Source organism: Neovison vison, chromosome 3, assembly GCF_020171115.1.
Source record: "Neovison vison isolate M4711 chromosome 3, ASM_NN_V1, whole genome shotgun sequence".
Classification (NCBI taxonomy): domain Eukaryota; kingdom Metazoa; phylum Chordata; class Mammalia; order Carnivora; family Mustelidae; genus Neogale; species Neogale vison.
Window position 1 is genome coordinate 86,795,823 of NC_058093.1, and position 16,461 is coordinate 86,812,283.

General features: G+C 37.9%; 1 long non-coding RNA gene across 3 annotated transcripts in view; it reads right to left on the reverse strand.

The window, feature by feature from the left end:
• Nucleotides 1–16,461, reverse strand: part of LOC122902680 — a 49,664-nt gene that overhangs the window by 31,889 nt on the left and 1,314 nt on the right. For 2 of the 3 annotated variants that reach the window (XR_006383843.1, XR_006383842.1), the window contains exons 2-3: nucleotides 15,412–15,462; nucleotides 8,530–8,587 (exon numbers count right to left, since the gene is read on the reverse strand). This is a non-coding gene — a long non-coding RNA (uncharacterized LOC122902680). Of the gene's footprint in view, nucleotides 1–850; nucleotides 897–8,529; nucleotides 8,588–15,411; nucleotides 15,463–16,461 lie in introns of those variants that run through there. The other variant, XR_006383844.1, reaches the window with a different exon arrangement.

Genomic DNA, 16,461 nt, shown 5'->3' on the forward strand with positions numbered 1-16,461 from the left:
ACTTTAGGTTCCCTGCTCAGCGGGGAGTTGGCTTCTCTCTCTCTCTCCCTGCCCCTTTCACCCTGCTCATGATGTCTCTCTCTCGCTCAAATAAAAAAATAGAATCTTAAAAATAAAAAATAAAATTGACTCTGGTGGAGAGCCTGGGTGGCTCAGTTGTTCAGTGTCTGCCTTTGGCTCAGGTCATGATCCCAGGGTCCTGGGATCGAGTCCTGCATCGGGTTCCCTGCTTGGCAGGAAGCCTGCTTCTCCCTCTCCCACTCCCCCTGCTTGTGTTCCCTCTCTCACTGTGTCTTTCTCTGTCAAATAAATAAATAAAATCTTAAAAAAAAAAAATGACTCTGGTGATGGTTGCAAATATCCATGACTAAAATGGGCCAATTAAAAGATTTAAAATGGCTCAACTATCTCAATCTGCTTTAAAATTAGAGAGAAAGAAGCTAAAAATAAAAATGTTAACACACACACACACACAATGTCCTAGGAGTTTAGCCAGACTTCCCCTAGATCCAGTATGGACAGTGACCGTGGGTGACCATTCCAGGGCTGGAGCTGAAAACAAACTAAGAGTGTGTCAGGCACAGAAGGTAAGAATGGAACCACATGTCCACAGCCCAAAACAGGGAATGGTGTTAGCATCTTCTGTAACACTAACAGGTTGAATGGGAGCAGGGCATGGGGAAAGGGGCCAGAGAACAAGGAGAGATGGAGATCACTTTGGACTTGGAAGAGTTGCACACAGCCATGGCTCTGAGTGACTCTACTGTTTCACTGGGCAGGTGTGCTGGCAACTTTGTGATCTTTCTTAAGCATCCATTTCCTATAAAACGGTAATAAACGTAATGCTCACCTCAAGAGATACTTTGAGGATTTAATGAAACAAAATAGATAAAGGATGTAGCCTGAGCCAGCAAAGAGTAGGCCGTCAATAAGTATTAGCTCCTTGCATCTGTGGGAAACCAAGAGTTTAAAATGAGAGATTTCCAGTTATCAACAAAATGTTATATTAGATGATGAAGGTTTCAAGCTTTTTGAACCTTTGAGTAATTTATACACATTACCACTAATTTAACTTCTTCTGATCCATCAAGAAACATGCATGGTTTTTTAAAAACCTCTAGAGAATTATGGTAAATGTCTCCTAGACTAATGATACTGATCTGGCCTCAGTAGCTCAAGCTTAGCCATAAAAATAACAAGATCTTTCACGATGATGATATTCTAATTAAATATCCCAAACTTTATTCCAGGTATACACAATCCAATATTGGCAGAGTTAATTCAACCAAGAGCATTCTAGCCAGTAAATAATAAATTCTCAGAAGCCAAAATTTCCATTTATACCTGTAAATAGAAAATTCAATTTAATGCAAATTGTTAAATAATAAGACCAGTGGGCAATGAACCATACTAAACACATCATATGAAATGGATCAGTCATGCAGCATGGTGACCAGGAAAGAAATCTGTGACGAGTTCTGCAGCTAAATGCTATGTGTTTACACACATGTGCACCAAACAGGGTGCTACTCCAGAGACACAGTACACATATGAAAAAAGTACAAATTCTGATTGAGTGGCTGGTTCCGTTCCTCTGTATTTAAAATCTTTTGGTCACCTTCCTTGGGATCATCTAACCATGAAGAATGCTATTTTATACAATGCTTGGCAGAGCAGTTGTTAGGAAGAGGAATCCTGTAAACGGTTTCACTGAAGCTAAAAATCATTAAGAAGTGGATTCAGGCATGCTTTTTATTAAGGCCTCCTTCCTGAGAAAGTTCAGAAGTCACTGTCCACAAATTTAAAAAGTAGCAAAATACTTGCAAAATCCCTTTAGTTATGAGGCACATAAGATGAAAGTCACTCAATGTAGATAATTTTTTCCAACTGTAATCTGGGCAATAAGACAGAACTTAGGCTTCAGAGATTTTGGAGGTCGTTCAAGGTGCTAGATTTAAAGTGTATCTTAGAGCATGTCTAGAGAGAAAGGGACTTGAGGGAGAAAAGTTAGGAAGAAAATAGGTTTGATTTTTTAAACATTTTCCAGCTTGCACGCGCTCTCTCTCTTTAGATAAAACATCCCGCATCTGAGCTTAGAAACAAAAGAAAAAAATCACATGGATCATCTTTCACCCTAGTCACCAAGGCGCTGACACCCTAACATGAGCTGTTATAACAAGAGAGTAAAATCCTTAATGCTGATGCAACACTTTGCTTTTTGAGTTCCCAGAGTCTGAAGAGTATGCAGACAAGAAGCCAAGCAAATCTTAGAGGTAAATTCTCTTTTCCCTATGTGTTTGTGTAGTACCTGCTTGCCAGGAACTGAGGGATTTCACTGGAAGTGGGACTTTCTGGCTAAAGGTAGGAAATGCCAGGTGAGCCTGGACAAGTTGGTCACCCTAAGTGTTTGTGAATAAAAGACTAAAACTGACATATAATCATACGATTGGATGTGACACACATATCAAATCAACACACATATATTGAAATAATTTTAAAACAATGGTATTCAAACATGAAAATGCAAAATGTTCAGCTAATGAACATTTAGTTATTTCTACACTTCTATGAGTTCCCATCAAACCTTCAAGTAAATTTTTAGGTGTATTCTCCAATGAGAAGGACCCAGGGTCAACCTAAGAATTCAGCCCAAGTCCCCTCGTTTCTAATAATCTGGAAAATTTTGGGAAAAAGGATTTTAACACAAAATCTTTTCTATACTGATTCTATTTTTTAAAAAATTCAACTCAAATTTATGGTAGCCTGAAATATTAATATAATCAAGGAAGGAAAATATTATCTGGAATATGGCTTTAACCCAATTAAAATAAAGCATCAGATCATTTTCCTTATTATATCACTTGAGCTTAGCATTTTCTTCTCACTACAAAACATTTAATAAAACTAATACAGTGCAAGAAAGTTTTTATGTTTACCCACCTTAATCACTACCCATCTATCTCTTCACATTTTTGAGAAAGATGAAAACATAGATTAACAAAATAACAGTTATTTCTTTCTAAATTTATTATAGGTATATTAGATGTCTTCCAAATTTCCAGTGATATCTGCTATATTTTGTTATTGAAATACTTCATGTGATTAAGAAGTAGTGATAATGTAGGACTATATCATTCAAAGATCTACCAGCATATAGAAAACACTACAAATTACCAAATAAGTCCATTGAGTGAAACATAAAGTAAAATGAGTTTAAGAGACAGCTGGACATGTTTATGTAGGCAAAGGGGTTGGAAGATATGCTGACAACACAGAGAGGTGTGTTGCAATAAACTTGAAGGAGACGGGCCATTGGGCCAACCATCCCTTTTCTATCCAGGAATTCCTTATGTTCTCATTAGTGTCTCACATCTGGACAGCTGCATTATTAAAATCTGGCCCTAAACTTGAGTCAATGAAAGAGTTTGGTATCTCAATTTCATTCTTCCTTTACATATTAAACACACACACACACACACACACGTTTCAATTTTTGTTCAAGGAAGTATTTTGCGTCCAGATGTCAGATTTTTGTGACTCATGGCCAAGCACAGAGAAGGCCTCTGTGAACAAGCTTGTTCTGATCATGTCCACCTCTGTCTGATACAAGTACATATTCATGGCACCTCACTTTCATAAACACAACATTCTAAACAGTTCTTTGAATGACTACCTTCCGTACTGAGTTAAGCCTCAAGCTTCCATAGCTCAGTTTCTTGGGTGGGGGAGGGAAATGTTTCAAGGGTTAGAGAAAAAGGGCAGTTCTCTCATTCCTTTATCTTTCCTCATCTTTCAAAATATGTGGTTAGGAAAGATTTTGTACAGGATTGGTTAGAAGCCAAGAGTTTCACTGACCCTCTTAGTCATTGCCATTTCACATTTTTTGCCTCAGGAACTGGTTGAGCTTTTGAATGCATTCACATTTTAATTTATATGATGTGAGCATAACCTGCATCTGAATATAAATTCTAAACACCTGCACTGGCGCTTTACAAGCAACACACACTTGGATCCCCACTGTTGCATCTGCTCTGCATCACGGTTCCCATCAGGTTGGTCCTATTATCTTAAGTTTTTAGATATAGAAACTAAGGCCCGATGACAGTAAGGGACTCGGCCAAGATCACTTGCCAGGTGGTAAGTGATCGAGTTAAATTTGTGCTGTGTAGCTCCACCTTTTAAATATATATATATTTATTAATATATATATTTCTATATTAATATAATATAATATAAATGCACCTGAAAACATAGACATAAGAGTGAAGCTACATTCAAACAGAAAATAAAATCTCATCTTTAATGTGATTTTAAAAAAGAATAAATTGAGCAAAAACACAAACAAATGATAAGCTTATATCTATTGGGCTCACTTCTAAAGACATAATTCACTACATAGGAACAACATATGCGGATATGCTATTTGGTTCTCACAAGTCAAGAGGAAAAAGGCCTAAGGAAACAAAATTCATGCATTCATTGATTAAAGACTTCTTTATAGTTTTGCTATCATTTTTTGTTGTTCTAGGTTAAAAAAAAAAAAGTCTAACCATTAGAGTCAATAAACCAAAATACAAATACAAACCAAAATACAAAAACAAAATGTTTAAATTTTAAGCATCATGCCTTTCACAGCAAAAACCCAAGCACAACCGATATTCTAATGAACTGACAATGAAAATAATATCATCCCAACAAAAGCCAAATCCACATTCAAAAGCTATGAACTGTTCTTGGTGCACACAGAGGCCTTATTCGCTATTTGGGCATCACAGATAGTACTGGAATACAAAGAGATGTGAGAGAAAGGAGCTGTGGAGGCTGGAGGACGAGGGCACTGAGGAAAGGGAGACCAAACCTGCCATCTAGGGGGGACCAACACACCCTAAAGCCACAGAAGGAGCAGCCCCGCACCCCCAACACCCAGTCCCTTCTGATTATTCACTGTACCCACTTTGGTGCCCATTTCACACTTTGGTTCTCTCCTGGAACATGTGCCTTGGCCTGAACCCCAGTCTGAGGCTCTTCCCATGATAATCTGTCTAGTCCTTGCCAGGATCCTCCTGTCAGTGGCTAGAGTCTATCCATGAGACCCAGCAGCTGACTGGGGTCCTTTTCCACTGAAACAGAACCCCCAGAAATTCAGAGCTACTGCCTCATACTTGGCAGGAACAACTACCACCCACCAGAATGAGCCCTGGATATTAGGTCAGCCTCTCTTGAGCTTTATGCATCAAAGTCCTCTAGCTATTGTCATTGGAACACTGGCCTCCCTCCCTGAAACTGACACTAGGCTTTCTCCTCTCTCCCTCCCAGCCTGCTCTGAGGTCCCAACATGCCTTTAGCCCCGCCTGGAAAGGTTATAACATGTCACAGGTGATTTAAACTAATTTCAGTGGTGGTTAATGGATTTCAAAGACCTGACCTTTTGTGCATTAGGAAGATCTACTCTTGCCTTTACTTTATTTTGTAGCTATCATTTGGCTGGGTGGGTCTGCTGTCTATATTCCCAATAGCATTCATCACGCACAGTCTGTCTTCCTCACCAGCCTGCAAAGATCAGGTTTGTCTTGATCACTGCTGTATCCTTTTTCTCCTACCAACACATAGTAGGCAATTGGTAAGCATTTGCTGAATGAATAACTATGTAATACATGTGTGTAATTGTCAAGCAATGCATTAGTTTAGGAAATGAAGTGCCTGTCTCATATTTGAATTTATTAATTAGCTCATAATCCTCAGCCGACACATTTTAACTTTAACGTATTTACACATAAGGACATACTTTGTAAAACTAACCAATTTCAAAGGGTAGGTAGGGGATGATTACAAATATCTTTGCATTTAGTCATTGCTTCATAGGCTATACAGAATTTATTTTGTATTACTGGCCTCTCAAGAGTGACTCAAAGCACAAATAAATAATGTGTTTTTATCTACCATCCTAACTTATGTGAAATTTTTCTCCCCTCAGAAGAGTATCTGCCAAATTTGCTTTATAAAATTCTAAGTAGACAGAAGTAAAAGTCTCTTGCTGGAAGTAGCATTTTCATTCAACAACAGAACTATAATAAATATACCTTTTCTTGGGCTTCACATTTATTAGGAAAAAAAAATCCTAGAAATGTACAGGTAAGATATATTGAGATGGTCTCATTATGTTTAATTAAAACTAAGTATTTTATGACTTTATGACAAAAGGAAGAAATTATTTTTAAATGTTTATGATCCATATAGGATCAATCAATATGATCCCTGCTGCCCCTACTCCTCCATCTCAAATAAACCAAAATAGTTTCCCAATTTTGCTCCCAAACTACTCTCTTGAACAACTCTGTTGCTTATTTGGTGTCTTTATGTGCTGAAAGACAAGTAACAAACCCGTTATGGACGAGAAAAGAAAAAATTTCTTCAGGATGCTTTCTTAAAACCAAGGCTCCCTTTCTAACAGGTACACATAAATGTACATTTATGCATCAGGACTAATCTGAGTCACAGGCTAGAGTTCAATTTGCCTTTAACGGTGGCCCCTGTGACTCTGAGCCAGTCCTCTCAACACCCTGTTTCCTCCTCTGTCACAGACGAATACTAAAATTTGCTCTTTGCCAGTTTCACAAAGATGCTTCCATCTCTGAAACATACTTGGGACTTCCAAAATGGGTTTGATTATTTTGTCTTACTCCATCAAAATCTTAATTTCCTGCTTTTCCAAATTGGGCATAATAATATCTGCCAACCTTGAAAGTTTATTGTAAGGATCAAGTGAAGATAATACATATGTAAAAGCTTTGAAATTTGAAAATGTTTTACATGTGAAAGTTATTTTTATTTGAATACTTTTGCAAATGCATGTCTAAACTAAATATAAGTTATTCAAAACTACTATGAGACCTTTCCAACTTTTGGGTCCCCTATTAATATGAAGTGCAGGAAGGCTAGAGTGCTCCCGCGGCTAAATGCATTGTCTGAAGAACACGCGTGTGCCTGGAGTTCTTTGTCCAGTGGTGAAAATTAACTTGTACCATGACATTCACATTCACTTCAAAATGTATTTTTAAGTGTCCACCATGTGCCAGATACTTGGAGTTGAGGCTATGTCTTAGCTTGGGCTGCTACAACAAAATACCATAGACTGCGTGGCTTAAACAATAGACATTTAATTCTTAGAGCTCTGAAACCCGGGAATTCTAAGATCAAGGTGTCAGGGAATTCACTTCCTGGCAAGAACTGGCTTCCTAGCTTATAAATGGCCTCCACTTGCTGGGGGCTCATGTGCCCTTCCCCTCACACATGTGCAGAAGGAGAGCGAGCTCTCGGTTGTTCTTCTGCTTACAAGGGTATTAATCCCACCGTGGGCACCCTGCCCTTATGAACTCATCTCAACCTAATTACCTCCCAAATGTCCTACCACCACTCACCGTCACATTGGGAGTTAGGCCTTCAATAAATGAATTCTGGGAGATACCACAATCAGCCCATAATAGGGCATAAAGATGAAAATGACAGTGTCCCTACTTCCTGGGACTCTCTACTGTGTTGAGAGTAGACATATAAAGGAAGGAGAGCCGTGCAGGATGCCAAGTGCCATGAGGACACAGGGGAGCCAGCCCCAGACTTCCAGAAGGAGAGGACATGTGAGCTGAGTTAAAGAATGAACACAGAAGTCAGCCAAATGGAGGGATAACAGAGAATATTCCCAGTTGATAGCATAGGCAACATCCCTAACATTGGGAATGATACAGGTTTTTGGGGGGGAAAATACAAACTATAGTATGAAAGTGTAATGTGCCATTAAGATTGGCAGGAGAGGACACGTTCCACCTCCGAGGGCCTCATGTGCTTGGCTAAAGAACCCGTGATTTATGGCCCTGGCCCTGTGCCTCTCACACTGCAGTATTCAAACCGGGGGAGCAGGCAGGACTAACTTGGCCCGCCAACTTAGAGTCTCAGTTTTACCCACAGCTGTGAAAGAGAAGCAAAGTTTAAATTGCTGAATATAAGTACTAATTAATAAGTATAAATATGAAAACAGCCGTCCTCAGGGTTCCATCTTTGGGATTAGGTGACTTTGTGAAGCACCACAGTGATGTCATGTGGAAACAACTGACGAGTTTTAGGCTCAGCAGTGCCACAGTCAGATATGTTCCCCATCACTCGTTGACTCTGGTCATGGTGTAGAGAATGGACATGAGGGAGAAAAGACAGGGAACAGGAAAGCGAGTGGGGAGGTGGGCACAGCCTTCCAGGAAAGAGATGATGAGTACCTGAGATGGGGCAGGGATGTCGGTATAGAGGATTTGGGCAATGTGAGCACATCTGAGAAACTCGAGGAGGTAAGGATTTAATAACATTTGCTGGGTGATGACGTATGGATTTTTTTTTAAAAGAGAGAAGTCAAAAGTCACCTCAGAATTTGGGCTTGGAAGACTGGATGGACAGTTGTGCTCTTCAGCAAGCTGTAGAATATGGAAGAACGTGACAAGTTAGAAGATTATGACTTCAACTCTGACCACGTATATTTCTACATACCCATGAAAATCCAGTTGAAGATGCTCAGAATTCATCCTGATAGTCTTCTCTGATTCTCCTGTGAAAAACCACAAACATTTGCAAGGTGGTCAGAATTAGTGGGGCATTTGGCGTTATCTCCTTCCCCACTTCTGGTGGCCATCTCTAGAGTTCCTGGGGGACCTAGGCTCAGAGGCTTCACTGTTTTCTCTGATGCATGTCAACACCTACAACTGAGTAGTGACTGCCTGAGTGTGGTATCCTGAGAGAAGCACCAACCAATTCTGTAGAGTTCCCTGGTTTCTAAGCTTTTCAATAGAACACCATGTGTCACTGACATAATGACTACTTGTAAATAAGTAACCTAGGAGAAAAACCCTTATCATATCCTCCACCAGTCCCTTAGCCTCTTGTGTCCCTATTTCTGAACTTTATTTCACCTCCAACAACTTCATTTCCAATCCAGCTCCTGGCTTCCCAATTAGAATAAAACAAATACTGATCTCAGGTGGGGAATAAGCATCAGAAACAGATGAACTCATAAGACAAAAATCTTATGTCTCTGTCCTCCTGTTTTCATGCAAATGTCCCCAGTAATTAAATCAAGAAAAGAAAATGTAGCAAAAACATATCAGCCAAATGGTTTCAAAATTTCAAAAGAAGCTGTAAATATGGTCCTTTTTAGAAGATCAGGTTCTAACTAGAGTATGAGAAAGGGTAACAGTTGTTCTGATGAAGCAGTTTTTAAATTCTTGTCAGTGATTTAAAGAGAGATAACTGATGTATGTTGAAGAAGCTGGCAAGATTTTTAAATAGTTCGGACGCTACAGGGAGCATTTTTTTTTTCCTTAAAGCAATGTACTCAGAAGTGTTGGCAAGATTTTATTTGAACGTAGCAGTGCTTATGTGAGGAAGTTATTTTGAATTACCCTAGTATAAATATGTATGACTTTATTTGTATTGAAAATTTCCTTTGCAAGTGAGTGACTGAGAGACTGTTATATCTCTATTGCTTGGTAAATGATTTTGGTATTTCATTTTGGAAATAAAATCTTATACTCGGAATTCAAAAATAATGTCAGAATCCTGTTTATGACCACAGGTGATTTTTGCACCTACATTAATATCTTTTGATTCTTATTTGTCATGTGGAACAAATGGCACCTGTTGTCTTAGCCTGGCTTCCTTTCTGCAGTATTCACGTATGCATGCATTCATTCATTCAACAGACATACTTCCACACCTCTCAGCCACCAAACTCCACTCAAGGCACTGAACATACAACAATGGTATTGAACTGCCTTCCTTACAATATTTCAGGTCAACATTCTGTTTGCTCTGGGTAGGTTTCTGCAATATAGTGGAAATTTCTAATCTTCCTATTATAGCTTATTATTTAAAAGCTAAGCCTGTTGAAGATTGTGGACAAGGCTATCTTTCGATAGTTTTCCCTCTGAACAGGGAGCACCAAAAGAAAGGTAAGGAGTGGTAAAGGCCCTGAGAAATAGGACCCGAAGCAGAGGGAAGAAGAGAGAAGGAAGGGTACGGGAGAAAGAAAGCATTGTAAATAGGGCTCACACTTTTCACCTCAAGACCTTTGGGCAACCAGTTACTATTCTACATGAAAATGAAACTGCTGGCAAGAGAATCATCTAGACCATTGGTTGATGGAGACTACTCATTTACTTAAAGGAGAAACAAAACACGACTCCTCATCTTTTCATTTTCTTTCTTTAGCTGTTGTGTGGTCTTAGCAGGTGAAGAGACCATTTATCCTAAACTGCAAATTCACACTTGCCTTTGTAAGCAAACCATACTTGTACTAGTCCGGTCCATTTTCTCCTTATGCTTTCTTTCTTGTTTCAGGAAAAAACTCTTATTAAAATTTAATATATTTACATAAAAGTCAACCATGGAAAGACTCATCAGAGTCATTGAAAGAGAAAGACAAATATATATACACGTAGTTCTGCATATGTTCATTTATTTTAGGCCAGGTGTAAAACTGATACAGAGGAAGAGGAATAAGACAGTTTATGTTAAATAATGTAACTGGGTACATAACCTGATAAAAAGGAGGTGTGTGTGTCTAAGTCCCTAAGTTCATATCCCTGCCTGATATCTTCATTTATCCTCATTCTTATCCAAATCACTACAAGTGTGAAATGAGAGATCACTTTATTTCTCTTTAAAGCTTCTTAATGAATGTCAGATTTTACAAAAAAAAACAAATATTTATGATATAATAGACACTGTTCTAGGGGATTGGGAAACATGCATCAATGATTGATCACCTTCCTTTGTCAAATAAATTACTATTTAGAGATCCTAAATGAAGCAATGATTAAAAATTTCCAAGTGATGGTACTTTGCTTCAATATCATAAAACACATTACTTTGCTCCAAATCCAAAGTTCAAAGTGATTGCAAATGCAAGCGTACTTCACCCAGTCCTGAATATTTCCCTCAGCCACACAAGAACCCTTCCTAGTAGAAGCAGAACTTCAATAGAGATCGTCTCTACCTAAGGACCATGCAAACCATTGTAAATACTGTTTCGATATTCTATATAATTTGTAGATGATGGTAGGTAACACTATACCTCAGGATCATGCTGATTTCTCTAAACTGAAATTCTAAATATTTGTTAGATAGATAAATTAAGCTTTAAAAGAATGAGGTTTTAATTTTTCCTTCTTGTTTTGAAAGGCCAAGATTTTTTGTGAACATTCACTTTCGTTCTGTCCCTCTTGTCTAGAAGGGTCCAGACATACCCAAGAACAATTAGGTAAGCTAGTTGTCCTCAACCCAGAAGAATTACCCCTTTGCCCCAGGAGCCATACTTATTGTTCCACAGCAGTCAAGGAAAAACCTAATAGGAACAGATTTTTTGTGTGTATGTAGCAAAGTTAGTTCCAGAGAGAGAGAAAGAAGCCTGGTTCGTACTGTAGTAGAACCATCGGACCAATATGCTTCCTGTGTCCACAGCCCAGTCCTCCCCTGACGCCCTCCTTTCTAGGGCATAGGGTAGAAAAGTCACATACACAGTAGATCATGCCAGGGCCTGCTGACCAACCCCACTCCCAAATTTGCTGGCAGGAGAGTGAAGCAATATCTGTGCTATACACATAGTCTTACTTTTTTATTTTTATTTTTTTAAGTAGATGTTTCAGCACTCAACTTGAGGGCTAGGAAGAAGATACTGCAGGCCAAAGTTCTCGGTGCCATTCTATCCCTTCTACCCCTTCCACGATTCCTTCAATGCTCTAAGATTTGGGTAAGAGTAGGGAAAGAGCTTTGGACAGGGTTAAGATTGTCTTCCTTTCACTTTGAGCTAATGGGATCTTTGACACTTTATGACCACACTAAGCAAGCTACAAGTCTGCTCCCTCTCTTGCCACGTCACATGGGGAAAATGGCACAGGAAAATACCGTTTTCTTACAATTACAAATGGACATGTGAAATATATACTCTTACAGGCTAGTATCATGGTGCTTGTTATCATGAAAACACGAACACCCCACACACACCTTTTCTACTACAAATTCAAAAATTCCATGGTATTTTTCTTTTCTCTCTCTCTCTTTTTAAAGATTTTATTTATTTATTTAGAAAGAAAGCATGCATGTGAGCAGCAGTGAGGGACAGAGGAAAAGGGAGAGAGAGAATCCCAACCAGACTCCAGGTCCAGCGTGGAGCCTGATGTGGGGCTCGATCCCATGACCCCAGGATCATGACCTGAGTAGAACTAAATAGTCAGACGCTTAACTAACTGAGCTACCCAGGTACCTCTCCTGGTACCTCCTATTTTTCTAATTTTGTTATCAGTAAGCATTGATGCCTGTATAATGAAAGAACCAGTTAAATAATTCCTAGTAGAATCATAAAATAAATAATAATAATAATTAAAATAATAAAATTAATAACTAAAACACATGCTACATCTACACTACTTTTTTATAATTTAACTTCATATATTTTTCAGACAATTCATGGGAAGGAATTCCTACTTATTGATACATGTATCCTGTATCAGACATTTTACATATGTTGTTATATTTTTTCATCATAATCAGCTAAAACCTAAGTTTTCTCTTGCCCTTTTTTTTTTTTTTTAAAGTAATCTCTATGCCCAACGTGGGGTTCAAATTCACAACTCCAAGATTAAGAGTTACATGTTTTACCTACTAAGTCAGCCAGGCACCTTTCTTTTGCTCATTTTAAAAATGAGGTTCATAAGAGTTTAATATCTTGTCCTCAATACACAATTAATACACACAAAGCAGGGAATCAAACCCAATTCATCTAATTCCCAAATCTGTATTTTTGCCATTGTAATAGGTTATCACTGAGGAGACTATAAAGAATCTAGTGTCAAATACATCCAGTTTGCCGTCAACAGGCAATAAAAGAATTATATAAGAAATAAGAACTATTGGGGGCGCCTGGGTGGCTCAGTGGGTTAAAGCCTCTGCTTTCAGCTCATGTCGTGATCCCGGGATCCTGGGATCAAGCCCCGCATCGGGCTCTCTGCTCAGCGGAGAGCCTGCTTCCCCCTCTCTCTCTGTCTGCCTCTCTGCCTACTTGTGATCTCTCTCTGTCAAGTGGATAAATAAAATCTTTAAAAAAAAAGAAAGAAAGAAAGAAAGAAGAACTATTGGGGTGCTTGAGTGGCTCAGTGGGTTAAGGCCTCTGCCTTAGGCTTGGGTCACGATCCCGGGGTCCTGGGATCGAGCCCCCACATCGGGCTCTCTGCCTGCTCCTCCTTTCTCTCTCTGCCTACTTGTGATCTCTGTCTGTCAAATAAATCTTTAAAAAGAAAAGAAAGAAATAAGAACTATTCCCAGATATGCCTGTATCATGATCTTCATCACTAATTTGTCCTGTGCTTGGGCCCAACACTGGAGCCAGGGTTAGTGAGGAGGAAACTGTACATAGGAGCCTTTCTGGAGCCGAGGGTCCTGGAGAGAAGACTGAATTGACCTGTGAAGCCACAGGCAACAAAGCTAGAGAAAGAATTCAGCCTGAGCATTTGACTTCAGTCAATGTTGTAACTAGAGAAATGAGCCTAAGTATTAGGTCCAAGAGGCAAAATAAGCCCTACATGGAAAAACAAATACTAACACAATCATCCAGCAAGACTGGAAGTGGAACATGATAGAGTGTGCAGAGTGGGTAGACACAAGTGGTTCGGAAGGGTATCTGCGAAAGGTGAGATGACTGTGGATAACCTGTGCACGTGGTGTTGGCCATGAAGGTGGCCCTGACAGATTCAAAGTCCCATAGAACCAGACACTTGACTTCTAGAGAAAGTCATCAGTTCTCCCTAGGTCAGCTCTACAACTGTCAGGCCTAGAGAAGCAGTTTTGTTGTTGTTGTTGTTGTTGTTGTTATTGTCTTAGCTACTATTATGGCATAGTATTGTGATTATCATATTGTGATTATCATGGAGAAGAACATTTTTGAGAGGAAGGTTTTTATATTTAAATACCTGAAACAACTCTGACAACCAAAAATCACCCCCCTGGAATGGTGCAAAATTAGAACTGAGTAGAGAACAAAGTTTATAATTTTGACCTTTTAACAGAATGAGGACTATTACAGAAGACCACAAAGCAGTATGAAGTTATTTCCAGGTCACCAGACAATCTGTAGGTACAAACAATTGCTGGTCCCATTTCCCTTTAAAAAAGGGAAAAGAAAAAGGTACAGGCCACTCTGAGCCCCCAGGCTGATGTCCAAATGGCCCTTTTGGTGGTTTTGACCTACAAGGAGTATGGAAGGAATTCTCTGAGAAAGGAAACAATTAGGGGACACTTGGAGTGTTTTGAGGAGTCAAAGAAAATAACAACAACAAAGAGCCATCAGTATTGGGATTAAAAATCACAATAGTTTTTTTTTCCCCTTAGCATTTGCATCGATTTTTCAGCTTTTGCACCAAAAAGAAAATCTGGTCTTGTGGATGTTTAAGAGACTAGGGATTTCATTTTCCATTTAATAAACTGATTTTCTCCGCCACTATAGGTACTTGGAATTAGCACAAACCCCAGGATAACTACAATTCCAAAAGGGAATGTTCAGTTCATTATGAATGGTCTTACAGCAAATAATGCTCTGACAGCCAAATTCCTGGTCTCCAAATTTGTAAATTTGCCTTTTTTTCTCACAATTCTTACTCAAGACTGCTTCTGAGCTTTTGCACATTTAACTCTTATACTCAAAGACAGTATGTTACTAAACAACATGAGAAACTTCAAGTTTATACACTTGGATTAAAAGAAGTCTGATATTTATAACCAAATTATGACCATCTTGAATACAATAAATTAACTGCTGAATGAACATAATAAAGAAATACTGTATTTATTCTCACATCGATGGCTATGCATCCCTTGAACAGGTCTAAAGAATCATAAACTAGCTATAAATCTTATGATGTTTTCCATTTTATTTCTTCACTTAATGACAAGGCACTCATTTCTCAATACAAAAATTATGAATGATACTAAAGTTAAATAGTTGTTTTTAGTAGTCAAAATTAATTTATACTATCTTTAATTGATCTGTATGTTCCGTGTTATTTTTTCAACTTTTCATTATAACAATAAAGCTACATTGTAATGACATTTCATGTATTAACTTCATTTAATTCCCGATAAAAACCCTAAGGAATGAACACTATTAGCATACTCACATTGTTGATAAGGAAACAAGTTTAGAGTAAGTTGCCTGTAATCATACAGGTAGTAATCTAGCTAGGTAGTAATGCTAGCATCAGAAATAGATCCTTCAGACTTCAACTGACACAGGGGCATTAAGATTCCAGGGACATATTTGCATGATCATTTTTAAAGGACTTTAAATCAGACTATATATTAATAAGTAAAAAAATGAAAAATTACCTTAAGTACCATGTCTTATTTGTTAATTATCTCAGTGTTCCACTTTTTGACCTGTATAAATAGACATAACCAAAAAATTCAATGATCAAATTCCAATAAGAAAAATATGGTGCATAATCAGTGCTTATCTCTGCATTTGGAGAGGAGAATGAACTGATTTTACACAGGGTATTGTTTTTCCTAATTAACTGTAGTTTTGTCACATATTTGTATGTTATTGCTACATAAGTGGTTTACAAATTGTTAAGAAGTTTTATGGCTATCTAGAAAGAATACTACAACTTAATAAACTTACACAAATGCTAAAGAGAAATTTTACATTAAAATGTTACTTTGTTTCTTTGTCCTAAGAGAATGATTAAAAAAAAAAAACACAGCTAAAATCAAGCATTAGATATGCAAATATGTGTTCAGATCAGAGATACCAAAATTATTCAAATGATTAATTATTCATCATAAAATGTCAATTAATAATTATGAAGCATAAAAGGCATCTTTCTAATGCATCTTTATTTCTCTTGGCCTAAAAAGCAGCTTAATATACATGTTCAATTGACTTCTAACAAGTTCTAAAAATGCAACAAAGTAAACATATTGTAAACAAGTGCAAACTCTGAATTTCAATAAGTGAACACAAATGTGCTCAAAAATGAATGAAAGGCAAAAAAATAAGGAAAACAAAAACATAGCCACATTCATGACATAAGCAGCCCCGTGTTCACTCACCTGCTAGGTAATGGGACAACCTGGCCAAGAAACCAACCCAAGGACTCAAGTTGTGAATTTGTTTAGCAAGTACAAATAAACTTGTTTCTCTCTGAAGTGAGGGTGCTTTAGGAATTTTTTATGCTTTCTGAATAAACATTAAAAGATAAAGCAGTTTCAGTTTCTTTAAATTACCTATCGTAATTTCTAAAGTCTGTTAAGTACTGCCAAAGTTTCATTGTAAATGAAAATTTTTTCACATTGTTTTACTTATAAATTATTTCTCTTTTTCAAGTATTATTTTTTTTTCCAGGAAGATTGTATCTTTTAAAAAAAAATCAGTTT